Here is a 27,542-nt window from a genome sequence, read left to right on the forward strand (position 1 = left end):
TAAAAGAAGTCAAATATGAGTTCTCAGTAGGATAATCTTTTGCATTGCTCCTTCATTGATAGTTTAAATACCTGTTTATAAAGATAGTGAGGTTTCACTTTTATATACTTTTATTTATTCTGGGAATAGCAGGGAAGAGTTAGATTTTGTAGTTTTTGGCTTTTCCATTAGTTTTTGTCGTTTTTTTTTTTATAAATCTCTAACTAACACCTAAATATCTCCAGAGTGGGGTGAAATTACAACTTCATGTCACATTCCCACCTAAGCTGTCCCTCAAGTTGTCCATTAGGCAATTTGAAGAAGAAGTAGAAAAGCTCTCAGGGTTTTCACCCCTTCCATCTTCACATAAAGGCCAATAAACAAAGGTTAAATATATTCTGTTTTATAGTTAAGAGAGTATTCACTTCAGTAGTCTTACATGTATTTCACCTAAAGCCAAGAATCTGAAGAGAGTCTCAAAAAATAACTGTTCTGCTCTACACTCACTAAATCTCACTGCTGCTATTAATGACCCTAAAGTTAAAATAATCACACATACACAGAAAAATAAAAGAAAAGACTTCTGACATTGTGGAAAGCAATGAGACATCTAGGGGAAAAAAAGATTATTATTGTCTCAAAGACTTTAAAATGAAATGATTTATTCGCTCTTACAAATTTGAAAGATTATCTGGTTACAACTAAAATAACTGGTGTTTTCTTTTAAAAAAGTAGTCATTAATCTCAGCCAAGTGGGTAAGTATAGATTCTTAAGACAATCCTCACCAACCTTAGAGGAACAGCTATGCTAATGTCTGATGGGAACCAGGATAGTGGTAATTGGGTTTAGAAATATAATGTTTATGATGATATTTAAACTGAAAGCATAATAGAAAGCTAAATCTAAGCTTGGCAAAAGTGACTCACCCCTAACCCAAGAACAGACTTCATAAATGTTAAATGGTGATTTTTGCAAAGACAGGGACTGGGGGTGAGGCACACTCTGAGAGGCTGTTATGGAAAAATGAGAACTTGAGAGCTTCTATGAAAAGGATTCAGAGAACAAAAATTTTTTAAAGATGTGATGGAAAATATATTACGGAAGACTAGGGAAATAGTCACTGGATCTTCACTCTGATCATGGGCCAGGAAAAAAAACAGAAGACCATATCCAAAGGACTTGATTCACGAGGGTTGTCACTCAAAGAACAATTTTGACCGGTGACCTTGCCTCTCTAGGAATGAAGTCAGCTTAGCCCTGGGAGTAAACTGGATATCAAGCAAAGAGCAGAAGGAAGTAAAAATAGAGATGCCTATTACACAAATGCCTGTAAAAATATAGTAACATATTTGGCTGATTTGAATGCAATGTGGTATTTGTAATTACCTGCACAGATAAATTTTGACTATGGTATTGGTACTGATTTCTACGCATCTTACAAAATAAATACTACTTGATAGTTAAATGATACTGTGTTTGTTTCCACAGGACAGCACTGAGGATGAGGTGGGTAAGATGGAAAGATAAATGTCTTTATCAGTATAGAGATAAGAAGGAGAGAAAGGAAAGGCCACACATACACTGGCCTTTCACTGGTAGCTATCACCTCCAGGACAGCAGGGTTTGGTGGGAAACTCACTAGCCCACATTACCAGCCCTGAAAATGTCGGGGCACAATCTGATACCAAAAGAATGTGGCTGTTCCCATTCCCTGGGATCACTCAGGTATGCTATTGCACCAGAGTGCAAATTGCTAAATTCCAGGAATGAGTTACAACCTGGGGGTAAAATGATAAACTGATTTTTCCCCTTTCTAGGCCAAAGAATAAAATACAAAGCAGATTCTGGGCTAAAAGTGAGAGGTCTGGAGAACAGAGTAAAAGGAGCATGAAAGAGGTACTTGGCTGTCCTCAGTCTCCACAATGGTGGGGGATTCATGCAAGGCAGGGAGGGCTGGCAGTGCGTGTAGAAGGTGGAGTTGAATAAAAAGGAGGACTGTATACAGACTGTCCCAAGCTCTACGGCCTTACGGAAAGCATCGGAAATTGCTGTCAGAGTGTTTGCAGACTTTTGGAGTACACCATTCCCCATGCAGTGCCCTGTCAGGGTTCCTAAATGACTATAAGCCTAAGGTGGCACAGAAGTTAGCCAGGCTGTTTGTTGACCCTGGACCAGGTCCACAGAGGTCAAGGAGGTACCCTCAATGAATAGTTGTATGTTCATTTCTGCACCTCAAAGTGACCACTATGAATTTGTAACCTCTACTCATGCATTTTAAACACTCTCATTTGCAAGGCATGTACTGGCCTTAAAAATATATAAGGTTTACAACACAACTCTCCTTTATTTAGCCCAGAGAAAATCTGAAAGATCCAGTACATTTTTTCCTCCTTCAGTTAAAAAAAATGCAAATATATGATGCTTTAGTAAGCAATAAATCTGTAATTTGAAAAGTTTTCATTTGTGGACCAAAATAAACTCTTACATTTAAAGTTGCTAGTCACTACCATATCAAAATTATGATACGCTTTTAAAGAATAAGAGTAGTTCCCACATTCATGTGGCATACTTTTTAGAGTTGACAAAGACCCAAATAAAGGCATATAAACAAAGTTTAGATATTTGTCTACCCCCAAATTTTTAACTATCAAAAACAAATGCATTTAAAGTTTTCTGAAAGCTGGAAGAATAATAATCAAGGTAGCTTATTAGACATAAAATTTCCAGCAAATCTGTCTTTAAGACCTACCTAGGTATATTAACTTTGGAAATAAAAATATACCTTTAAAAAGTTATCCCAAAAATAAGTTCTCACTTACAAATATAGAAAAATGTTGACCAAGTAGGCAATGCATCAAGAAATTAAAATGAAAGGTGAATAAATTTAAAGACACTTACCTAGTATTTTGTGAACACACATTTCTGAATGTAATACTTTGCCACTTCCACAAATCATTCATTTAAAGTCTGGGATCTGTTTGCATTTTGCCCTTGGAAACTGATTGCTTTCTTTCTAAACTGTGGTTTCTTCACAAGGCACAGGGAGGCAGACAGAAACTAAACAAGGTAGGAATGACAAGGTAACTCAAAACTACCTACCTCTTCTGTGCAGATAATCACTGTCACAAGCACTAAGACACACACCCTCAATACTAAGAAAAAAAATAAACTCAAATACGTGTTGTTACCCCATAGTGTGTGGGCAAAACACCTACAAGTTTGACATACAAATCTTAAACACAAGTGTGCATTTGACTGACATCACTGCTAACCAGTCTGGTTCTCCTCCTACATTCAAAACCACTGTGTCTCAGGAGAAGCGAGGAGTATTGTTTTATTTTTAATTCATCAAGTCGCTGAGGCAAGAAGGCCAATGAGGAATCCATAAAAGGACAATTTTGCATCACTCTTTGCTCACTGCTAGTGTTGCAGGTAGCATCCATTTGATTGGCAGAGAGCCAATCAAATACACTTTCTACTTTTTTCCTCAAAACCACGGTAAAATCAAGAGGAGGTAAAACTACAGCTATGATTTCTCCTCTTTTCTTGTCATTCTAATTTCTCTTCAAAGAGAATTTTGTGAAATTCTTCCAACCAATTTTCGATCCACCAATTAAAAAGAACCCTTTCAAAACTTGCTTTCTGAAAAGACCATGAAGAAAGACTGAGATGAGAGAAAGAATCTGACTTAAAAAATAATAATAATAAATCTGAGACTCAGCCTTAAGAATTATTCTTAAAGGTGGAAATGAAATTCTGACTTCAATCTTTATTTCTTGCATTTCCTCAATAAATACCCTGGACAAACATCTACATAAACTGGAACAATCAATTAGCTCTGGTAATTATTACAGCTCACAGAGGTTTTCTGCTATGCTACCAATTTTCTCTACAAGCTTGCCAGATACTAGACAGAAAAACAACAATTATACCCATAACATGAGACACCGGACAACACTCTTTATATATAACATTATTAGAAGCTCTTAAGAATATAAATTTAAATTCAAAACTATTATTGGTAGAAAAAATTGTATTTAAGGAAATTACTTTATAGTCCAAGGTTTCCATTCCACCTCTCTTGACAGCACAGTAAGAGGACTAGAACACGTAAACTCATTCCTTCACAATTTGGCCTCTGCACCTATCACGCTTTTCTGCCATTCTTCTCACTGGCATTTCTTTTTTTTTTATTATTTATTCATTTTAGAAAGGAGAGGGAGAGACAGAGAGAGAGAGAGAGAGAGAGGAGAGATGGAGAGATAGAAGGGGGGAGGAGCTGGAAGCATCAACTCCCATATGTGCCTTGACCAGGCAAGCCCAGGGTTTCGAACCGGCGACCTCAGCATTTCCATTCACTGGCATTTCTAATGGAGCTTAAAATTAACATTTATTTTGCCTTATGCCTTATTTTGTTTTGTTTTGTTAATCTGGGTTTTGTTTTCCTTTTGTGTTTTAGCTTATGCACCATTTTCTGACAAGTAAGCACAGTTTTGGAAACAGTCAGTCTTAACTAACACTATAGAAGAAAACAGAACAAGGAACATATAGAATATTATTGTTTAAAATTCTCTCATGAATGGCAATGGATTTAAAAGAAATGTAAAAGATAAGTGGTTTGGCTTTGGGAGGAAAGAAGGATCTTGACCATGCACAACGTCATGTTTGGAGAATAAACTACTCAGTAGTGCCTTAACAAGTAGCTTCAGGGCACTGTAAGATTAGCACAAACCTACATGGACCTATCATCTAAATGAAAAGTAGAATCTCATTCAATGCCTCCAGATGGATAAAAACAAGTAAAATTCATAAGGGTAAAAAAATCTAAAAAGCTTCTCTACAATTATAGTTATGATGGAATTGGCACAGTGTGGTTTTAACCACATAGAAGATTAATATTTATTTTCAACAAATGTAGCTGAAAAAATGTTATTATATCCCCTCTTTTTTTACTGTGAGCATGCTGATTGAAATGAATTCATTGATCTAAACTGACAGCTAGACAAAACTATATTACGAATATTTTTATGTCTAATTAAAAACTTAGCAACATCTGGTATGCTACTATTACCCAATTTTATTCAAAATAAGTTTCTTTAAATAGGTTTAACTATGTCATCCTGCATTTAACAGTTCTTTTTAATCAAATGTTTGGAAAACAATAAATAATAAAATAATTTAATTATGGAAGGAAGTGTTAATTCCCATAAGAGACTCAAAAACTCATGGAAAAATTACTAATTCACTTTTAGAGAAGTTAGGATTATAAGTAAAGTTTGGTTAACCAGAACAATAATTTAAAGGTTTCTATGTTCTTTCAAAAAGTCCTTTCAGCTGTCAAAAGAGGTTTAAAATTGTATCTCTTCTACATACTATAATTAGAGAACAGAGAATATCTTATACTGAAATAGCAGTTCTTCAAGAGGACACAAATATTGACATCATATTACAAGAGCACGTTTGAAGAGCAAGTTCTCACAGGCCAAGTACAAAGGGCAGCAAGTCCTAGTTTATACACATTTGAAAATGCTTTCAGAACACCTGGCTTCAAAACAGTTTTGAAAACTATACTATTTTTATTATGCATGCTAGTGGTAGATTTTTTTTCCTCAAAAATTGGCTAATACTTATTATTTCTCATTGTGTCCTGTGTTTATAAAACTGAACTCCATTCAACAAGAGATAAATGTATTCAAGATAAAGGACTCTGAGATGATATCCTATCCTTTGTAACATAATTTTTTTTGTGATAGTAATAGTATTTACTATAAATACTAGTAATAGTATTTTTTTTGACAGAGACAGAGTGAGAGAGAGAGGGACAGATAGGGACAGACAGGAAGGGAGAGAGATGAGAAGCATCAATACTTTGTTGCACCTCCTTAGTTGTTTATTGATTGCTTTCTCATATGTGCCTTGACCAGGGAGGAGGCTACAGCAGAGCAAGTGACCCCTTGTTCTAGCCAGCAAACTTACGCTCAAGCCAACAACCTTGGGCTTCAAGCCAGCGATCATGACCCCTTGGGTTTCAAGCCAGCGATCATGACCCCTTGTTCAAGCTGGTGAGCCCATGCTCAAGCCGGATGAGCTCACACTCAAACTAGCGACCTCAGGGTTTTGAAACTGAGTCCTCTGCATCCCAGCCTTACTCTCTATTCATGGTGCCACTGCCTGGTCAGGCATAATTGTCTCTTTTAAAATAAGCTATTTTCTTCGAATTCTAAAAATAGTTGATTAAGGCAACTTATCATGAAAAGGTCATGAAATAGATACCATTAACCCAATGATAGAGAGAGTAAACTGAGGCTCTGAAAATGACCAAAAGTCGCATAAGTGTTACATAGTGGTTCCAAGGTTCAGGCTCAAGTTTATCTGACCCTAAAGCTCATGTTCTAAGTTACTGTCTCATAGACACAGCCAAGTTATTAGCTATTAACTTTTCAACCATAGAAGATGGATTTTATGTACAATGATTTTCTAATGTATTACACCCCACCTTTTAAAAAAACACCTATCGCCTGACCTGTGGTGGCGCAGTGGATAAAGCGTCGACCTGGAAATGCTGAGGTCGCCGGTTCAAAACCCTGGGCTTGCCTGGTCAAGGCACATATGGGAGTTGATGCTTCCTGCTCCTCCCCCCTTCTCTCTCTCTCTCTTTCTCCTCTCTCTCTCTCCTTTCTAAAATGAGTAAAAAAAATTAAAAAAAATAAAAATAAAAAAAATAAATAAAAAAACACCTATCAACATAAAATACAAACCTCATTTACATAATCAGGTACTCTGGGTTACAAAGACTATAAACAGTCCCAGGCCTCAATGACTTACACTTCCATAGAGGTAAAAAACAAGAGCAATAATCAAGAGTCATCGTAAAATGTCATAAGTACAGAATACAAGAGGAGAATAAAATATTTAAATTGTTAATGAAAGATATAAAAATAAAATGTCTTAAAATGTCTTAAATTACATACAGTCAATGTTTGCATTTGTCACTTTTATTTACTATATGACCACTATAGTGTTTCAAGAAACATGCAGTACTCTGTTTTCAGATATTGTTAAAATAGGAACTGCTTAAATAACTTAAATAATGAAAATTTATAAATAAGTCACTTTGCCCAAGAGAAAAGAACTATGTTTTTTGAACCTTCTTAACTTAATTACATGTAGTTCCAACATCTGACAGTCTGATTTGTATTCAGTATTAAAAATAAAAACATATAATAAACTCTAGTTATATGTACTCTAGGTCTTTAAAGAATGGATTTTAAATTTCAGGTAAAAAAATAAATCTGATTAATCAACTGGATATGGCATTAAAGCAGTATATCAATAGGTAGACCAATAAAAATTAATAAGTTCAGATAAGATCATTTAAATAATAATCATTGTCATGTAGCTCCTCTACATCTTTATAATGTAATTAGGTTATAGAATATCAGAGTCGAAGAGAGTATCATTTAGTACCAACCCTTTCTTGATACATGAATCAGCTGAGGCCAGAAAGAGACAAGCCTGTCCTACACATCCTAGCTGAGAAAGGCATGGCGGAAGCACGGCCACTCCTCTAACGTCTCTCCTCATTCCCAGTGGGTGCCTCCTCCAATGACGTCTACAGGGAACAGCTAACATGATCTTTGTAAAATGAAAATCTGATCTTACTGTTGCCCTGTTTAAAACCTTTAATGACTTCCCATTACTCCTAAGATAAAGTCCAAAATAATTAAGTTAAAAAAACCAAAAAACTACAAATTCTGGACTCCCACTGACTTCCCTAGCCAGATTTCATATCACTTCCTCTCTTAATCCTTTCATTCTAAGTCCTAGGACCTTCTCTCAGTTTCTCACATGAACCAAGCTCATTCTTCCTCTAGGCCTGGAGACAGGAGTTCTCTTCTGTCCACTTGGCTAATTCCTACCTACCTTCCACAGCCTGGCAAGATGAGAAAACCTCTTATCTGTAACACCTGATATCTCCGAGTCAAATGTTCTCATAAAATCCAGTACTTTGCCTGACCTGTGGTGGCGCAGTGGATAAAGTGTCGACCTGGAAATGCTGAGGTTGCTGGTTTGAAACCCTGGGCTTGCCTGGTCAAGGCACATATGGGAGTTGATGCTTCTAGCTTCTCCCCTCTTTCTCTTTCTTTCTCTCTCTCTCTCTCTCTCTTTCTCTCCCTCTCCTCTCTAAAATGAATAAATAAATAAAAAATTAAAAAAAAATCCAGTACTTCCCTTTTCTAATAACCATCACAATTGCTTTAAATTTTTCACATAGGAAGCATGCAATGACTATTTGTTGATAAACAAATGAAAAAGATTAATAATTCTAAATTTACTATCTTCTTACTACAGTATATATTTTCCTGCATTAAAAATTTTATTCCATCCAGTAAGACAATTGTCTTAAACCACACATCATTTTATTTAAACTCTTAAATACCATCTCTTTTCAAAACATAATTTACCATTATTTTATTAATATTAAATGATTTGTTCTAACAATAATGAATCTGCTTTATCATGACATGCAGAAAGCCTCCCCCAAATTTAAATAAGCTTAATTCTACTATCTCTACTAAATGAAACTACTACATTTCTCTTAACAATTGTTTTCCAAATTGGTATTTTATTACTGCCTTTTGACAAGTAAAGAGTAATAACCATAGCAATGCCAAATTTTAGCACCATTTTTTCTAAAGACTTCCTCCACTTCTACAGAGTTCTTCAGGACCAAAAGACTCCAGACATTTAATAAGCTAAAGGCAAGGGGGAAAGTTAGAATAAGGATGAATAGGAACCAACCTTCTTCCCAACCTGTGGTGGTGCAGTGGATAAAACATTGACCTGGAATGCTGAGGTCACTGGTTCAAGACCCCAGGCTTGCCTGGTCATGGCACATACAAGGAGCAACTACAATTAGTCAATGCTTCCTGCTCCTCCCCTGCCTTTTCTCTCTCTCTCTCTCTCTCTCTCTCTCTCTCTCTCTCTCCTCTCTCTAAAATCAATAAATAAAATCTTTTAAAAACAGAAAAGAAAAAAGACACCAACCTTCTGGAGTAAAACTCCCTTCCAGTCGCAAACACACAGATATATATCTCCAAAGGTAAGCAAGAAATCTTGGTTTCTGTATCTATATAGATCTTAGGAATTCTTCTCATCTCTTATCTACAATGCCTAATCATTCTTTATGGTCAATAGGTAGTTTATTTTATGACATTCTGAAATTTAATATTACAGGCAGGACATTCTCTATGTTAATTTACTTTCTCTGTAAAATGAAAACATAAGGTGTGTTTGTCCCTATTGCCAAATCAAGGCAGCTATGCTCAAATTTCTTCTCTTTACTCAGCTCCCTTAACCTCCTTCACTAGAACATGCTTGTAACTGAGATCAGCTCTTCTGATGACAGAATTTGAAGGGAGCAGTGAACCAGCACATTCTCTAGGGCTGCCTACTCAACCTTCTGATCTCAGTTCAAATGTCATTTCATCTGGGATGTATTTCCATATCCCACTCACCCCCCAACTCAGACCAGGTCTGATCCTGCTGCTATAAACTATAACTTGCACGGCATTCCATACTTGACCTTTGTAGCACTTACCACAATTTTAACTAAATAATTAACAATAGATACATTGCTTAATAATTCTTTATTGCCATGATTTTGCAAGTGCTTTAAAAACTGGGGTTCTTTCTGCCATGCTATGTTCCATATCCCCAGCGTCCTGGAGACATTTGGTGCTACAAAATACACAGTGTATGAAAAAATCAATGACTTGATGAAGCTGGTCTTTAGAGAACTGCAGGAAAAAAGCAGAACAATTTAGAGGCCCTTTGAGGAGAGTTTCAACAACAGATCAAAAATTAATAAAACAATAAAAGCTATCAGATCAGTGTGCTACATGTTTTATATATATTATCTCATATAATCCTCATAATAACTCTGAAAGGTATTACTTACCTTCCCATTTTATATACAAGGAAACTGAGGCATGGAGAGGCTAAGTACCTTCCCAAGGGTCATACAGAGAGAGGGCTGGAAACCATGCATTGCTGAATCTCAAACTTATGCTCCCTTTTTATGGTACTTTTTGCTTCTCAACAATATACATTTTATTCAGCGTCTTGTATTTCTTTTCATGCACACTAGTTGCTTTCAATAAAAATCATTTAATGTAAAACTAAATACAAGTTAGTCCTTAAACCTTAAAATACTATGTAATATGCCCTGGCCGGTTGGCTCAGTGGTAGAGTGTCGGCCTGGCAGCAGGAGTCCTGGGTTCAATCCCCGGCCAGGGAACACAGGAGAAGTGCCCATCTGCTTATCCACCCGTCCTCTCCTTCCTGTCTCTCTCTTCCCCTCCCACAGCCAAGACTCCATTGGAGCAAAGTTGGCCCGGGCGCTGAGGATGGCTCTGTGGCCTCTGCCTCAGGTGCTAGAATGGCTCTGGTTGCAACAGAGCAACACCCCAGATGGGCAGAGCATCGCACCCTAGTGGGCATGCCGGTGGATCCCGGTCAGGCGCATACAGGAGTCTGTCTGACTGCCTCCCCGTTTCCTACTTCAGAAAAATACACACAAAAAAAATACTATGTAATAATTTTATGTAAGTAAATTCAATCATGAACAAAATGGGAAACAGTGAGTGTTTGATATTCAATGTATACACATATATTTGATAAATGAAGAGAAACTATAATTGTCTTAATCTAAGATAACTGTACCATGGACCCAAAACTCTGGGTATAAAATTTACTTGATCTCTAAACATAAGGAAAAGAAAGCTGAAATAAGAAACTATATATATAAAATCCTATAATCATGTATCCTCAAAAAAAAAGAAAAACCTCATCAGTACCCTTAATAGCAGAGAAATATAATGTAGAGAATAATGACAAAGTTTATTAGAATCTTAATGTTTTTTAAAGAATGTAAAATAACTTGATGTCAATTTCTTTCTAAACCCTCACAAAAATAAGGCTAGCCTGTTTGATCCTGTTTAAATATGCTATTACCATATTCAGTACTGTGTAAGAGCTCTTTAAGAAGAATGTAACAAAAATTTTTTTTATATTATCAGCTATCCATTAGGTTAAGATTCTTGAAAAGATAAACTTCCAAGCAGAAACATTCTATGATAGTGAGCTTTACCATTTCATTTTCTCTCATGGCTGTTTTAGAGAGAAAGCACCCCAGTTCTATGCCCTATTTACAAAACAAACTAAAGAAGCTGTATGATAAATGTGATATAGCTACATAGTGGCAATGCCATGCCTGAAATCAGAAATGGGAACCCTTAAGGAAAAGACAGAAATTCCTCTAAAGAAGGCAGCAGAGGCTATAAACCAGTCATGTCACTTTGGGCAAGTTACCACAGTTCTTGAGAACTTAATTGTACTTTTATTATTATTATGGTAAGAAAACTTAACATGAGATTTACCTTCTTATCTTAACAGAGTTACAAGTGTACAATATAATACTGGTAACTACTGGAACAGTATTATACAGCAGATTTCTAGAAAGTACTAATCTTGCATTAATGAAACTTTACATCCCTTGATTAGCAAGTGGAAAAATTTTTTTTTTTTTTTTTTTTTTTGCATTTTTCTGAAGCTGGAAACAGGGAGAGACAGTCAGACAGACTCCCGCATGCGCCCGACCGGGATCCACCCGGCACGCCCACCAGGGGGCGACGCTCTGCCCACCAGGGGGCGATGCTCTGCCCATCCTGGGCGTCGCCATGTTGCGACCAGAGCCACTCTAGCGCCTGGGGCAGAGGCCACAGAGCCATCCCCAGCGCCCGGGCCATCTTTGCTCCAATGGAGCCTTGGCTGCGGGAGGGGAAGAGAGAGACAGAGAGGAAGGCGCGGCGGAGGGGTGGAGAAGCAAATGGGCGCTTCTCCTATGTGCCCTGGCCGGGAATCAAACCCGGGTCCTCCGCACGCTAGGCCGACGCTCTACCGCTGAGCCAACTGGCCAGGGCCGCAAGTGGAAAAATTTTTAAATATTTTTAAGAGTTTAAATGTGTGCCTTTTAAGATGCCTTCAATGACTTGATTATTCCACACGCAGGTACAGAACAATCTTCAATGTCACTTGAATTTATCTTGCAACACTAACTGCAAAAACTGCTTTCTCATTCAATTGTTTCTTCTATGTCCATAAAGCACATTTATTCAGTTATAGACTCTTTATTAATCAAGCATTAAACTGTCCTATAAATATGTTCTGATGCAGATTTAAAGAAAATATAGACCTGGAAGTAAGACTAGGCTTCTATTCTGAATGCTGGAAATATACCTTAAATATATGTCTTCATATTTGGAAGCAGAAGTCACAAAGATGCTGTTTAAAATAGAATTGTTAAGTCTCTCCAGCAAAAAGAAACAACTAATGAAATCAAATTCAGTAGGTACTGCATTACTGTAAAAATGATAAAAGTCACATTATACACCTACAGTTTTTTTTTCTCCATTTGACTTACAAGACACCTTACTAGACAAATTCTCCATTTGACATACTCCATTTTACCTTTTATACTTAAATTTCATAACTGCCCAAACAAAGCCCACTGATTTTCTTGTTCCATAAGAGCTTAAATAAAGAACTTTAAGTTCATGATTTAGATGAACTTATGAGATAAGAGGCTCATTCAGAGCAGAAACCTAAAATATGAAAGTTTATGGGGACCTAAAGTGGATGGTAGACTTCTTGATTCTTCACAGGTCAGTTTCATTGTACTGTTTTGTTTTAATATTATGGCAAACTCAAAGACATTAGGCAACGTCCCATTTAAATTTCATTTTTTATTACTATTTTACTGTTTCAGCTTTTATATATTTATATATGTTAGAATTCTTAAGAATTACTAAACCATTAGTAAGTTATTAATTTTTATTAATTAAACTTAATGGAGAGTTAGAATTCTTAAAATTTTCCAAGAAGTTAGGAGAACCAGTTATACACAGAGGACAATAATGTGCATGAATCACTGTAACCAAGTAGTTAAAGTCAAACTAATTATTTACTCTTGTCCCAGTAACTGCACTTCAAGGAATCTGTGCTACAGAAATCACCAGAGGATGGACCAAACTGTACATTACTCATCCTTGCAAAATATGACAAGTCACGTGAATAAAAAAAGGTTAAGTAAATCATAGTATATCCACACGATAAAATAGTTTACAATATTAAAAAATGCTTTCAAAAAAATGGCATAGTAAAATTTTAACCTCATTACCACAAAAACAAACACAAGAACATAAAATACATGGGTAAAATACATGTATAACCATTTTTTTTTTAAACAGGGACAGAAAGAGAGTCAGAGAGAGGGATAAACAGACAGGAACGAAGAGAGATGAGAAGTATCAATCATCAGTTTTTCGTTGCAACACCTTAGTTGTTCATTAATTGCTTTCTCATATGTGCCTTGACGGTGGGCCTTCAGCAGACCGAGTAACCCCTTGCTTGAGCCAGCGACCTTGGGTCCAAGTTGGTGAGCTTTTTGCTCAAACCACATGAGCCCGCGCTCAAGCTGGCGACCTCGGTGTCTCCAACCTGGGTCCTTCCATACCCCAGTCTGATGCTCTATCCTCTGTGCCACCGCCTGGTCAGGCCATGTAGAACCAATTAAAAAATATGTATGAACTCATTTCTGTGAACAATGCAAGGTACCACTTTATTATGATATATTGGATGATTTCTGTTTTGGTAAGTGTATATCTATATTTCACAATTATTCAATAGGAACACATACTACAATCATAAAAAACTATTAAATTATGATCATTCAAATGCAGAACAAGCTGCACAGAAGAGAATGAATGGGAATCAAAATTCAGTGATTAGTAGCATTCAATTAGAATCAAAGAACATGCATAACTGATACATATTAGGATAATAGCAGAAATTCCAGGATAACATCTACAAGCCTAAAAGACAGTAGAGCAAGAAAGGAAATAAAACAGAAAGATTAGTAACACAAAGCACATGGACCAGCATGCTATCCTTTGACAATGATACTATGAGTCCCTCATACAGATAGTTCATTCATTTGTAATAAAGTAGGTTAAGTTCACATTTATAAATCTAATGTTTCCCTTCATACCCCATTACATTTTTGTTGTTGTTCTATCTCAACACTCCTATATTCAAGGAAGAAAATACACATACGTACCACTGTAATCTCACTATCATCCATTATTCAAGAAAGGTCTCATTGAATAAATGTCTGCTCAGAGGCTCTAAGCAAATTTCATTTCTGAACACTACTGTCGGCAGCCCAGCGGGCTGTTTCACCATGATAAGATCACACATTTAATCAAATGCCCCTAAAAAAGAAATACTCGCAAAGTTTGCTTAATAATGTCAAACATAAAAATAGATTGTTGACAGCCTACTAATTTTTAGTGCTTTTTATTTTTCAAAAATTTTCAATAATAAGGAAGGTACATGGGAGCTCTTCTAATTAAGAATTCTTCTAACCTTTAAAAATGCACCAAATTACCTTGTGTGTTACTATTTATATTGCGTTGATACTTAAAGAAACAACAACAATGCTCTTTTCTGTTTTGAATACAGGAAAATAAAAAAACAATAAATTCTGGAGGTTTCCCAAATTATACAGATAATACCCCTAAAGCACCAGTTTATTTCAGCTGATAAGAGTGTCAGAATAAAACACTACCCAGACTCTAGATTTTGTAATAATCTAGATAGATTCATATCTACAAACACATTTTTTTTCTGCTTTTACTACTATTTGCATTCATTTTGTGCTGTACTTATTCTTCTAAGTTTCTGTTTCTTTAGTTTCTTCTGGGATAACTTTTTCTTATGTGCAACATCCATTCCTGGTTTAGGAACAATTTATTCCTTTTCAGTAAGGACCATCAAAATGTGGCTGGTGGAGCTCTCTCATGATTTAATTCAAACATGAGCTCTATTTTATGGCCAGTGATATATCTTGGGGGTTTTGTTCACTCAATGTCTAAAAAGTCCACATTTAAACCTGTATGATCAGCATTCATCTCTGCATTTTTAAGCATGAGTAGCAAAAACTCAGCCACCCATCTGTGTGCCACCCATCCTTTGTCCGGTGCCCGTTTGGCATTGTGCAATAATAGCAACTCCATCATTGTGTGATGGAATGCAAGTGTTGCTTACGTAAATGACATCTTTTAGATATCTGGTGGCTTTTCAGATATGCACAGCCTCTTTGATAACAGACAGTTTCATAGGTGCTTTGGAATCTGAAGATCTGAATCTCTTGATGTGTATGTTTCTGATAAGTTTTCTGAATCAAGTGAGTAAGAAACCATTTTCCAAAATCACTTTGGCTGCATAAAGGAAAAGAGTAAACTCATTTTTAATGTTTTTTCCTAACCAATTCTCTCAATGCCTGGTATGTCTCCATTACAAAGGATCATTGTAGTGGACACTCAGGTTTTATCAATTCCTCTGCCTTTTTCTGTGGACAAGATCCCCTCTTTAACTGAGTCTTCCCTTCAAGTTATCTGTCCATCCACAGAGGAACTGCAATATCCTTTATGACTCCTCTACGCTGCGATAATAGATTGAACTAAAACTGGGTACCTAATTCCAATTGTGATGAAAGGGAAAGCATCCACAGAGAAGGAAAAGTGTGTAGGGACATGCAACTGGAGAAGAATCCTAGTGGTATTCAAGGTGCTATTTTTTTTTCTGGTGCCTAGGTAAACCTGTATCCTTCACCAAGATTGTTTAGGTAAGAAAAATAAAGTAATCATTTGGCCTAATCCTAGTTGGAATTTTTTTTTAAATAAAGAATTACCCCCAATCTACTAAATCTTGTAAGGTAAATTTAAGTCCATATGACAAATAAGATGATGCAGCATTCTGGAATGACTGTAAAATAATATTTACTGTCATACATAAAAATTATATAAACTTAAAATGAAATTTAACTGAAAATGTCTAACATTCCAAAAATGATGTATAGTATTATAAAAGAAAATGGTTGTTTTAGGTCTTCTTCCAAAGTCAACTACAGTTAGTAATATGATTAAAACTCAATAAATTCAACAGTTAAAGTCAATATAAAGAATCAAGTCTAGATATACACATGCCTCAAGTTAACACAAAACTATTTCTCAATAGACTATTTGTCCACTCACTGAAGTCACGATCAGTATTCTGATTCAAGGTTCAGACAACCACCATCAGCCATTGGCAAATCAAGAACACTGAAAATTGGAAGGAAGAAAAAACAAATAGATAAAAATATAAACCAGTTGAGCCCTTCCATTCTTGACAGAAATAAAATCTCATACAAAAGATGACCATTAGGACTAATTCCTCTTACTCAAAAGAATTTGGAAGAGGTTTGAGGAAAGGAAAAGAGGGAAAAAACAAACCAAAACAAAACAAGAGACTGTTGAAAGTCTCTTACAGGGTCAGCTGTCAATGGAATGTATTTTAGTATTCAGGTTACCCACCCATGCAGAACATCAAAAACTGGGCTTGAGTCTCTCCCCTATTCTCACAGGCTCAGGCTACTGTGGAGTTGCTGGGGCTGTCTTGAATAGTAACACACTCTGCCTCTGTGGGACACATAAACATCAACACAAACTGATCAAACAGAAGGGGGTGTCCTTTCTACTTGACTTTCGTTTTTTTGAATCATACTTTAAAAACACTTAAGTCTGGTACAATTTAGTAAGTCAGTTGTCCAATGAGCAGCTTATTTTTTTATTTCTTCTTACCACCTACCATGTTGTACACTCTTTTCCTCTTTCCATTTTAACATAAATGTTGGATAACAATAGGGACAAGTCATGCATTTTAGTAACTTCTCTTATGGGCAATTGTTACTGAAAGACACATTGTTAATTCTAATATTAGGTCTTATTTATGACCCTTTCCCCACCTGTAGTCTTAAAAGCAACTTTGGGTTCTGAGTTTTAAGAGTTCATCTGCACTTATAACATTCTTATAAAGACATAAATTTTGGGATTATAAATCTTTTAAAAGTATTGGAATCCTTAAATCTTAAAAGTTTATAATGATTTGGCGATGACATCATAGAAAATTCTGATGCAGTTAAAACTGAAGGAGCCGCTGATGCCATGTGAAGAGATGATCGGAAGTTTAATTTAAAAGGCTTACATTAATTTGCTACTTCCATTTTATACTTGATTTAAAGTCAATCTTCAGACATGGCACTTGGTGGCTGTCAAAAATATCTTCCTGTCAGTATTATGATTTTTGGTAGGGAATTAGTAACAGAGCATAACATTTTAAGATTAAGATTAAGAGCCTAGAAATAGGTACTTAACAAAAGATTAAAAAAAGAGAAAAGGAAAAGCATAAGAAAGACAAAAGACATGAAACATTTCTCAACTGCTTAAGAAAATGCTATTAATTTTCATAGCTCATTAAAAACTCTTCAATTAAGAAAATATTTGATTAGCTAAGTTTTCTTAATAATCACAATGAAGGACATCTTTAATACTACTATGACCAGTAAGGACAGGTCCAATTCATTAAATGCTCAGTCTTTCAGGTACTTTTCTATTTACTTCCTATTCCTCACTCCAAACCAGCAATGTAGATACCATTACCGTTATTTTACAGATAGAGATGACTGAGCTAGAGAGTTATGGAAGTGGTATTATATCAAGTTCCTCTCATTCTGAAGGCCATTTCTGAGAAGTTCATAATTAGGAACAGCACCCAGTTACATCCTTCTGAAGAGTTTAATTTTGTTTTTACAACTGTAAATTAGGATTAACCACAGTGCTGGAATAGATTAAGTGCTGTGGTACTAATTTCATTATGACAGGTATAAGTGAAGTATTTAGCCATGGAAATACATACATACATATATGTATAAAATTTATAAATATATTTATTTAGTTTTTAAATAGACGCTAAAGTGCCATTCAAAAGTATTACAGTTCATCTTTAAAGTTAAGTATCTAATAAAGCAAATCCTAAAGTGGGAGCTTCTGTTACTCATTAGGCATATAACTATTCACAAACAAACTGAACTAGGGTATGTAATTACCCCATGGATCCTTTTCCCTAAAAATAATCTGTTGTGATGCTTAGCTAGTGATTAACTGACTAAGAGTTTAGTGAGTCCTCTTGATATCACCTCAGAAAAGTGATTTCCTCCCTAATAATCCCCAAGACATATAAATATTCAATTAGGGTCTTTGAAATCTAGTTTTAATTGGGCATTCATACTTTACCCAACTGATAACTTAGCCCAAGCTAAGAAAGATTATTTTATTAATTTATAGTATTAAAAACAACCCCAAAACTCTTCGTGTGTTTTAAATTGGGAGGGTAAAATAAAGACAAGATTATCTTTTACATGACATTTTCAAATTTAATAGTGTTTTAAGACCTAAAGCAATGAGGTGAAACCACCACATATCTGAGTCATATGGGGAGTAGATTAATGTTTCCTGGGGCCCTCATGAGACTTAGTAAATTATAATAATGACAGCAACAAACAGTTGCATATGTATTATGTGTCTAGAACTCGTTCAAGCATTTTGCATGTATTTTCCCATAAAATCTTCACAACAACCTATGAATTAGGTGCAACTGTTATACCCATTAAAACACATCAGGAAATTGAGGCATAGAGAGATCTGGTATCTTGCCCAAAGTCATATAATTTACCAAACCTAGGCAAACACATCGCCAAGTCCATTCTCTCCACCACCACGCCATTCTGCTTCTCCAGATAGCAAAATGTCAAGACCTGGGCCCAGATTTTCATTTTCCCCGTTAGCTCCTTTGCTACTGTCAGGGTTCAGGCTAGAGACCCAGTAGTTTCAAAGCTTCAGTTTCACTAACTGGAGACTAAAACAGTTAAAGACATGGTTTCTGCATTGCAACGAAAATAATAAAAGTATCAAATAAGTAATTAAATTTCCAGCCCGACTGTATCTTTTGAAAACTGAACAATCCACTTGTTTTCCCATCCTAGGCGGCTCCTTATATGGTTAAATGGGTAAGACTTGGGAGTGAAGGAGGCGGATCTTTAACAAGTCAGTATCAGCAGTTCTCAGATTCTCTGGACCTCAGACCTATTCACATGTTTAAAAAATTGATTACCTAAAGCAACTTTGGATTCTGTTGGTAATAACTATCAATATTTATGTGTTCATAGTTAAACTGGGAAAAATTTAAACACAACCACACGTGCCATATGCCATCAGAACAATGATGTCATCACATATCAAGTACCTTCTGGAAAACGCCACTGCACACTTGTTAAAGTATGAGAATGAACAGCAAATAACAACATAGTGTTATTATGACAATGTTTTCTCTTAACAGACCTGAAAAGATCTGAAGAACCCACAGGTTTCCCCAGAACCCAAACTGAGGAGAGAGACAGTCTGCTCTACAAAGTAACTGACAGAAAACAGAAGTTTTACCAGACAGAAATATTCAATTGGCTAATTTATTTTTCCATCCCATAGAAAACGTTCACGATAACTAAGATAACCACCAACAATATTCCATTTAAATTATTGAAAAACATGGACCAAATATTAACATCTTCTACTATACATAGTCACTCTTATAAAGACATTTGCATTCTTGTTTGCGGTATGAACAAAACAAATTACTAAGATCCAGAGAATCTGTCAGGAACAAATATAGGAAGACGTCTCCCCTTTTACCCACTCCCTAATACAGTAAAGAAGTTCGATTAATCCAGAGTAAGACAGCTAGGTTTTAAAATATATTTTATATACTGCTCACAAAAATTAGGGGATCTTTCAAAATGAATATGAAGCGATAAGAAATCCCCTAATTTTTGTGAGCAGTTATTTGTAAATACATGAAAAACACTTCACAATTTTAAGGGAAAAAATTACACCTGGCTACTTATGCAATAGATTTAATTTAATTGGACCACATGGATACTCACACCAGGGAAATGCCATTAAATGGTTGGGGAAATATACACATTTTAGGCCTCATAATTGCTATCACGAGGCATACTTACCTACTTTCTCAAACTGACCAACAAACACCAATATCAAAATCAGAATGAACAAAAAATCTGGATTTTTCTCCCCACTGATGAACAACTTCCTAACCACATACCCACACACCCACACATAAACACACAGATAACAAAAGGGAAATTTCACAGAGACCTTGCTCATATTTGAATGTTTCACATTTTATTATAAAATAGGGTATTCTGTAAGGAAATGCATTTGCATAAAAGACAAGACATAAATGCAATAGTAATCTAAGCATAAATATGTCCTTCAAGGCAAACAAATGCTAAATTACAATACAACTTATGTCTATGTGAGCAAGTACATATTTTGAATGTAATGCAAATCTCAGAATCAAAGGGAAAATAATTATTTGCAAAATTTAAGGAAAGAGCATCTCCCTCTAGGTCCAACTTTGCTAGCCATTCATACCCTGCTAAATGAAGACTGCATAGCATTTCTCAAACTCACGCTTCGTTCTTACATACAAAAATCACAACCAGTTTTCCTGAATTCTAGGCAAAAATGCCCCCGCTTCTAACAGTAACTGTCACTCCTACTTGGCAGCCCTTTTAAAAGACAGTATCAACCAGCAGTTAAAGTGGTCCAAACGAATCTGAAAAACAATTCAATTTAGCGTTATGTCTGTTATTTGACTAACTTCAATCCTTTTGACTTTAAAACCTTTTCAAAATTTCCTATTTAGGATTTCCTTGACTATGGTTCACCAAGAAATCAAAGGTAAATCAAGTTCATCAAAATTTTGCCTTTACTAATTACCAGAAACAATGTCAGGCACAGTAGCTGGAGCCAGTACATCTCATACTATTATTTCTGTGAAAAGGAATATTTAAATCTCCCAAAATGTAAGAAGATCATTATTTTAATAATCATGTCTAAAAGATCGCTCATTCATGTTTTGAAGAGAGCTCTCAATCTGAAGGATAATCAGACCAAGCAACTTAAAATGAGACATCAAAAGCATTTACCCATCAGGCAAATCACATGTTGGCTTATCACTCTTCAGGCCAGGGATGCCTGATGCAACCTAGCATATCTATCTGAAGAATTTAAATAGTTTACATAAATCTCTATACTAATCATTCCTTGTACTCCAAGTTCATAGAAACAGTCCAGTTAACCCTATACACCAATGGAGCAGGTTACTGGCTAGTCAGTGATAAAGAAGTGCTATGGAATGGCATTCAAGCACTCTGACACGTTCACCTTCAGCTCAAGACAGCACAATACCCTGACAGACACAGTTCTAATGACATCAGGACCTGTGGAATGTATGACTGCTAGGAAACATGCTGCTAGGAAACAAAGAACAGATCTGAGCAGATCTTCTAATGGAAGGTTTTGGAATCATGGCGATTAGATCTAAAATGAGAGAACAAGTATTCTTTAATCTTCAGAAATATTTGCAAGTGTAAAGACTTTAACACGTACCCTCTAGAAATGAAACAAAGATAGGAAGCTGGATTTTCAGGAGTTAAATCTCAATTCTCTAAATTTCCTTTTCAGATGACCACCACTCGCCATATCGCATAAAATATAACAATCAAAATCTGGCATCAATGATTCTGTATTCCCTTTTTTTTTCTTTGCTACCTAAGCTTTTTCAAGAAGTCAAGATCTCAAAAAGGAAGAAATCTGGAAATCACAGTAGCTAGAAACAGAGTACCCTTTTATATTTACAGTACTATAGTTTTAAAAGGAAACAGAACATAGCCACTTATAACAAACACCAAAGCAGTCATAGCTAATCTACAACTAAGGAATTTAATCTTTTAATTATTGAAACTAAAAAGCAGTTTCAACTTTTCACAACTATTTATCTTTGTACGTTTTTAACCTTTGCTTTTGGCTTTTAAAAAAAATGATAGTGGAACGAAGCTAAGAGATTTTCAATGCAAATATCCTTTTAACTTCTACACAAATTATCTGAAAACCTCTTTTCATAATAACTATAAAAGAACTGACAATTCTATCTGTCATCCACATATAGACAAACGGGACACTGGGAACTCCAGGTCATTTAGTACCATTACAGCTGAAATATGTACCAGAGAAATCTGGCTAAATACTGTTTAATCTCATAGGGAAATAAAGAACATCCTCCAAACAAAACATTACCAAAGAAATGATTCTTTGTAGATTTTAAAATGGCATTCTTTAACTAGGTTTCTAGCCCATATGACACTAAATTAGCAGAGCGCCTATTTGCTTCAAAGCAAAACACAGAAGGCAATTTTTCCTTCCTGCCAGGGTCTATGCGTCTCCTCATTTCCCCAGCATCTGGCTGGAAGGATGTAAAATCAGAGGTGCGAGAAGGCTTATACTTCCTAATGGTTAATCCACCCAGGAAAGTAAACACAACAGACAGCACTAGGTTCGGGTGTGAAGGAGACTGTGGCAGGGCTGCTTACACCGCTGTTTACAACGTGCTCTAACTACCGCAGGCAGGATCACACACAGACACGCGGAGGAGACACCCAGAGGTGGCTCGCATGCCTCCAGTTCGCCCAATTGCTATGATATCTCTGGCCATAAATAAAGCAGCGCATGTTTCTATCCGAGTGAGGGCAGTGGCCAGAAAATTCCAGGGACCAGGGGTTAGGCTGGCTTCACCCGGTTATTTCAATCTGCTGGAGAGATGACTACACTATCCCTTCCTCGGTCCTCATCAGGGCCAATCTGGGGTGCGACCGGCGCTGCGCCAGAGACTCTCACGCGCCGCACGCATCCCGTAGAGGTGCTCCTCGCTGGGGAAAGGGGACACTGTGAGGCTTCCCATAAAACCTATGTCCCCTCCCCCGGCCTCCTCAAACCAGATTTTCCAGTTAAGCGGATCCCAGGCGACTTCGATAAGCAAGCTCCGCTCAAGTAGCACCAGATCTGCCGTCCCCGCAAATACCTCCCGGCCGTCCCCAGAGCGCACGAACACGCACACACAGGCACGCACACGCCGCACCGCTGCCAACTCACCCGGGTGGGGTGAGTTGCGCCCCCCATACACACCCTCCCACCAGTACTGCTGGGGGGGCTGGCAAGCATAGCTCCCCCGCTTCAGGGGCGGGGGGCGCAGTGGCACCCTCTATCCGAGGCAGCCTGGAGCTTCCCCTTCTCCCGCGAGAAGCTCCGGAGCGCCCGCCCTCCTACCTGTAACTCAGCAGACCGCGGCCAGCAGTACTCTGCCCGCCTCGCTCCTGCGCCCCGGCCACCCGAATTCCTGCAACAGCCACCTCCAAACCCATCCAACCCGTGCCCGCTCCCAACACCGCGCCGCCGTGGGCCACCCAAGAAAGTGGCACCTTTCTCCAATCAAACCGCCTAACAAAGCCTGAGCAAGCAGGTATAAAGCAAACTGCCGTGAAGGGGACACAACGCGCGGGGTGCAGGGAAGCAGCCCGGCTCCACGACTCAGGGGCGCAACCTGGGCACACGGGGCCACCGCAGACGGTCCAGGCAAGTGTCTGCGGAAGATCGCGGTAGGCTCGCCACCCCTCGTCCCCATCACCCAGGAGCCCGGCTCCTCACCCGATGTCTATCGGTCCTCCAGCCTGCTCCCGCCGCCAGCGGCACCGGCTCGGGGCAGGAGAAGAGAAGGCGCCCCCTGGTCTGCTTTCAGCCCCCTCCGGAGGATGACACTGGGGTGAGAGGGGAGGGAAAATTCCCGGGATGGAAACCGTTCCTACACCCCAGCGTGCTGGACTGCGAATGCACCGGGTCTGCTCTCCCCTCATCCCGCTCGGCCGCCAAATCGCCCAAGAACTGGAAAAACCTCCACCCGGTGCCAACCCCCGGCGCCCACCAGCCAAGAGGCTCCCTTCCCTCCCCGCATCGCAACCGGATGAGTGCGTGTGCGGGCGACTGTGTGAGTGGAAGGGCGAGTGCGAGTGGATCCGCACCCTTCCCCCTCCCCGGCTGCCCGCCCCGCGGACGCCGGCCACCACTATTAGGAAGTAAGAAGAATACATTACCTTTCGTAAGCGCCGGTCCCTGAGATCGTCCCATCAGTTGCTCAACAACCTGCAGCCGGGTGCAGTTTCCACAATCCAGCCATGGAGCCCCGGGCAAAGGACTAACCGGCCCCAGCAGACACCCCCGCCACACTCGGCATAGAATGATAACCAAAGCGCAGAAGAAGGCAGCAGGAGGGTAAAAACCCCAGCCAAGGAAGCAACAAAAAGTCTCTCCTTTCCCCTTTCTTCTGCTTACAAAGCCATGGAGAAAGGCGAGAAAGGGGGTAAAAATAAAAAGAACCAAATGCTTGTCTTCCTTTACGTTCCTTGGCTTCACACACACCGAGGGGGTAAAATCGGAGCCAAGAGAGAGGAGGGTTCAAATGTCTCTCCCAGTCCACAGTTGCACAACTTCGGAGTCAAGCTCTGTCTCCAGCAGCAGCCGAGGGACCCCAGCGGCAGCTATTAACATGCGGCAGTCATAGCCGAGGCTGCTTCTCCTCCTGCTGCTGCTGCCGCTTATGAAAAGACGCTGCTGAAGAGACCAAAAATCTTCCACCATCCCCCCCCAGCCGATCTTTATATCCAGTTCTCCCACCCCACCCCCTTCTCTTTCTTTTTCTTCTTCTTCGTCGTCCTCCCTTTTCGGTCTGGGAGCGGGAGCGATGGAATAGGTAGGGGGAACCGCGAGGGCCAGGGGTGGCTTCTTCGCCAAACCCTCCTCCTCCTCCTTCTCCTTCTCCACTCGAGGTTCTCTCCCCGCCGAGGGTCGCTTTTCGCTCGCGCAACCTGCGCCAAGAGCCGGAGCGAGAGCCACGCAAACTCCTTCCCGGGTGCACAGGGGGGGCGCGCGGGCGGAGCGGGCGCCCAGCCGACGAGGGCTGCGTCCCGGGGGCCGCGGAGCCTCGAGTCCGGGGGTTAGCTGATTAGCTCGCCCGCCGGGCCGGGCAGCTGCGGGCATGTGGGTGCTTCATTGCGCGGCCCCGGGCTCCGCGCCGCCGCCTCTTCTGTTCTTTCTCTTCTTGGACTAGCCGAGAACGAGCCAGGCTCTGGCGCTCTCCAGACACGCACACTCACACACGCGCACACACGAGAGAGCTCCTGCCAAAGCAAACCGTGCAACCCGCGCGCGCGCACACCGGAGAAGGAGGACGGAGGCAAAAAGGGAAGAAAGAAAGGGGAGGGGGCGAGTCACAGGCGGCAGCAGCAGCAGCTGCGGGAGCGGAGGCAACAAGCAGCAGTCCGGGAAAAGCCAGCAGCGGCGGGGGCGCCCACCCGGACCAGCGGCAGTATCTGCATCCCCGCTCCTGGGAACTGGGGCAAGCGTTGCCGGACAAGCCGGCGACCGGGCGACGCTCCGAAAGCCGGTCCGGGCGCGGGCGCGCCGGGGCCGTGCAGCCAGCGCTCGGCGAGTGCAGCCGGGGCCGGAGCCAAGGCCAGAATGAACCGCGGGCGGGCGAGCTCCGCGAGCGCCTGGAGCCGGGGAGGGGGCTCGCGCCGGGGAAAGGGGTGGCAGGCAAAACCCGGATCTGGAGTAAACTCGGGCTCCGCCGCACGGGCTCCACCTAGCAGCTCGGCAAACGGTTGGAGGTGGGAAAAGGAGAGGGCTGCTGCTACAAGAGGCTTCCCTTTCAGGGTTTATCAAACAAAGGGTACCCCTCCTGGCAGCTTTGAGGCATCTCTTTCTCTCTCTCTCTCTCTCTCTCTCTCTCGCTCTCGCTCTCGCTCTCGCTCTCGCTCTCGCTCTCTCCCTCTGTCTCTCTTTCTTTTTCTTTCTTCCTCCTCCCCCATGTCTTTCTCTCCTCATCTTCCTCGCCTTCTCCCACTCTCTCTTCCTCTTCCATTCCACCCCAGGTGAGTAAACTGAATCAGATTAAAAGTCCTGCCAGTGTCTCTTTTTCCAGGTGCAAATTATTCCATTTTTTTCATTATGCAGGTATGAGTCCCTCATGCGTTTTCTGCCTTTGGTCCACTTTACATTCCAAAAATTTATCCCAATGTACAAATTCATAGCAGACTTTAGTATCTTTATCTGATAATCAGATGTAGGGACTTCATGATTTTCTTTCACAACATAAGTAAAAATTATCATAATGCATATAGAAAGGTGTCGGCTTCGAAGTAATGCCTTCTGATAGAAGAAAAGTCTGCTCAAGTTAATTGAGCGACCTTGGTGTATCACTGAACCCCTCTGGCCTTCTTTGTAAGTGAGAGGGTGAAATCGGTAATTTCTAAATCCTTTTCCTGCTCTACAATTTCATGGATTGAAATGGCTAAGGTGTTACTTTCTATATCAGTAAACTCTAGTTATGGTTATGAGAAAAACTAAAATTTATTATATGCATCCAACAAGCACATTGTATCCAAATTGTATTGATGTATATATTCAAAATGATCTAATACCCTTCCAGAGCTCTTAGGGAGGTAACTTCAACTTCAGCATATCTGAAGAACCCAAAACCTCATTAGAATTAACAGACCATACCCAATACAAATGACTATCAAAATCTCATTCATTCTTCGGAGCTCAATTCCAGTGCCAAGTCCTCCGAGAAGCCTTTCTCGCCAACCCCAATCAATATAATCACTCCTTCCTTAGTAGTCCACAGAACTTTGGTGCTATCTCTATAATAACATCTACAGGTATTTCATTCTACCATTTTTCTTTCTTTCTTTCTTTTTTTAGTAATTGATTATTTATATGCCTCCTCAGATTATAAGATCTTCCCTGAATGCAACTTTCAAGTGCAAATCATTGCTGTAACATCATTTTACTCTGTATCCACAGTGCTTTGCACATTGCTATTCCTGTTTTAAATAGTGGGAGTGGAGTTAATGATGTTGTTGAATTCTGACCAACTAGATTTTCACAGGCTCGAATTAGAGTATTTGAATTTGCCTAATATAGAGGATCCACGAACTCTCCTGAGTACTTAAAGAAAATACAAACTGACATCTGGAGTCCCTTGTTGCCTTAATAATTTTGGAAAGAGGGGACTCTAGCCAATGTGACAAGAGGCTCTTATTTATAAAGGAGGCACAATGGAAACAACTGAATTCATCTCCCAAATGGATATATGAAGAAAATCACAAAATAATAGAATGTAGAATTAAAGGTACTAACTATATAGATAGTAAATGTTATTACAGGTAGCAACTGAAATATAACCAGTACCCAGATGCCCACTTTTAGGGTCAACCTTATCACAACTTGACAGGGCTGGAAGGATATGGAAAAGGAATGAAAGTTCAAAATGGAATTAATATACTTATAAAACTAACATACTAACTGAAAACTAATCATATTAAGTAAAATAAAGAAATATAGAATTTAAGTTAAATAAGTAATTGAAAGTACTCACCGAAGAAGAGTTAACCACAAATAAGAAGAAAAAAAAAAAGATGAGTGGGTGGGGGCAAAAAAAAAATTGATGATTAAAGAACAGCAAGGAAAGAAAAAAAATGGGTTGTCTATGTGATTTAATCAAATATTAAGATAGCAATTTTTACAGCAGCTATTTGTATTTGCGCCTCAAATTTCATTCTTTCAAGTAGTTTTTAATCTGATGACCACAG

At 39.0% G+C, this 27,542-nt stretch overlaps 1 protein-coding gene across 5 annotated transcripts in view; it reads right to left on the reverse strand.

Moving 5' to 3' along the window:
- The window catches only part of ADGRL3 (adhesion G protein-coupled receptor L3), an 870,179-nt gene extending 844,777 nt beyond the window's left edge, over positions 1 to 25,402 (reverse strand). For all 5 annotated transcript variants that reach the window (XM_066233208.1, XM_066233205.1, XM_066233207.1 and 2 more), the window contains exon 1: positions 23,985 to 25,402. The gene's annotated coding sequence lies outside the window, so the exon portion shown is untranslated. The remainder of the gene's footprint in view (positions 1 to 23,984) is intronic.
- Between the last annotated feature and the right edge of the window lie 2,140 nt (positions 25,403 to 27,542).

The sequence above is a fragment of the Saccopteryx bilineata genome, chromosome 5 (assembly GCF_036850765.1).
Source record: "Saccopteryx bilineata isolate mSacBil1 chromosome 5, mSacBil1_pri_phased_curated, whole genome shotgun sequence".
Classification (NCBI taxonomy): Eukaryota; Metazoa; Chordata; class Mammalia; order Chiroptera; family Emballonuridae; genus Saccopteryx; species Saccopteryx bilineata.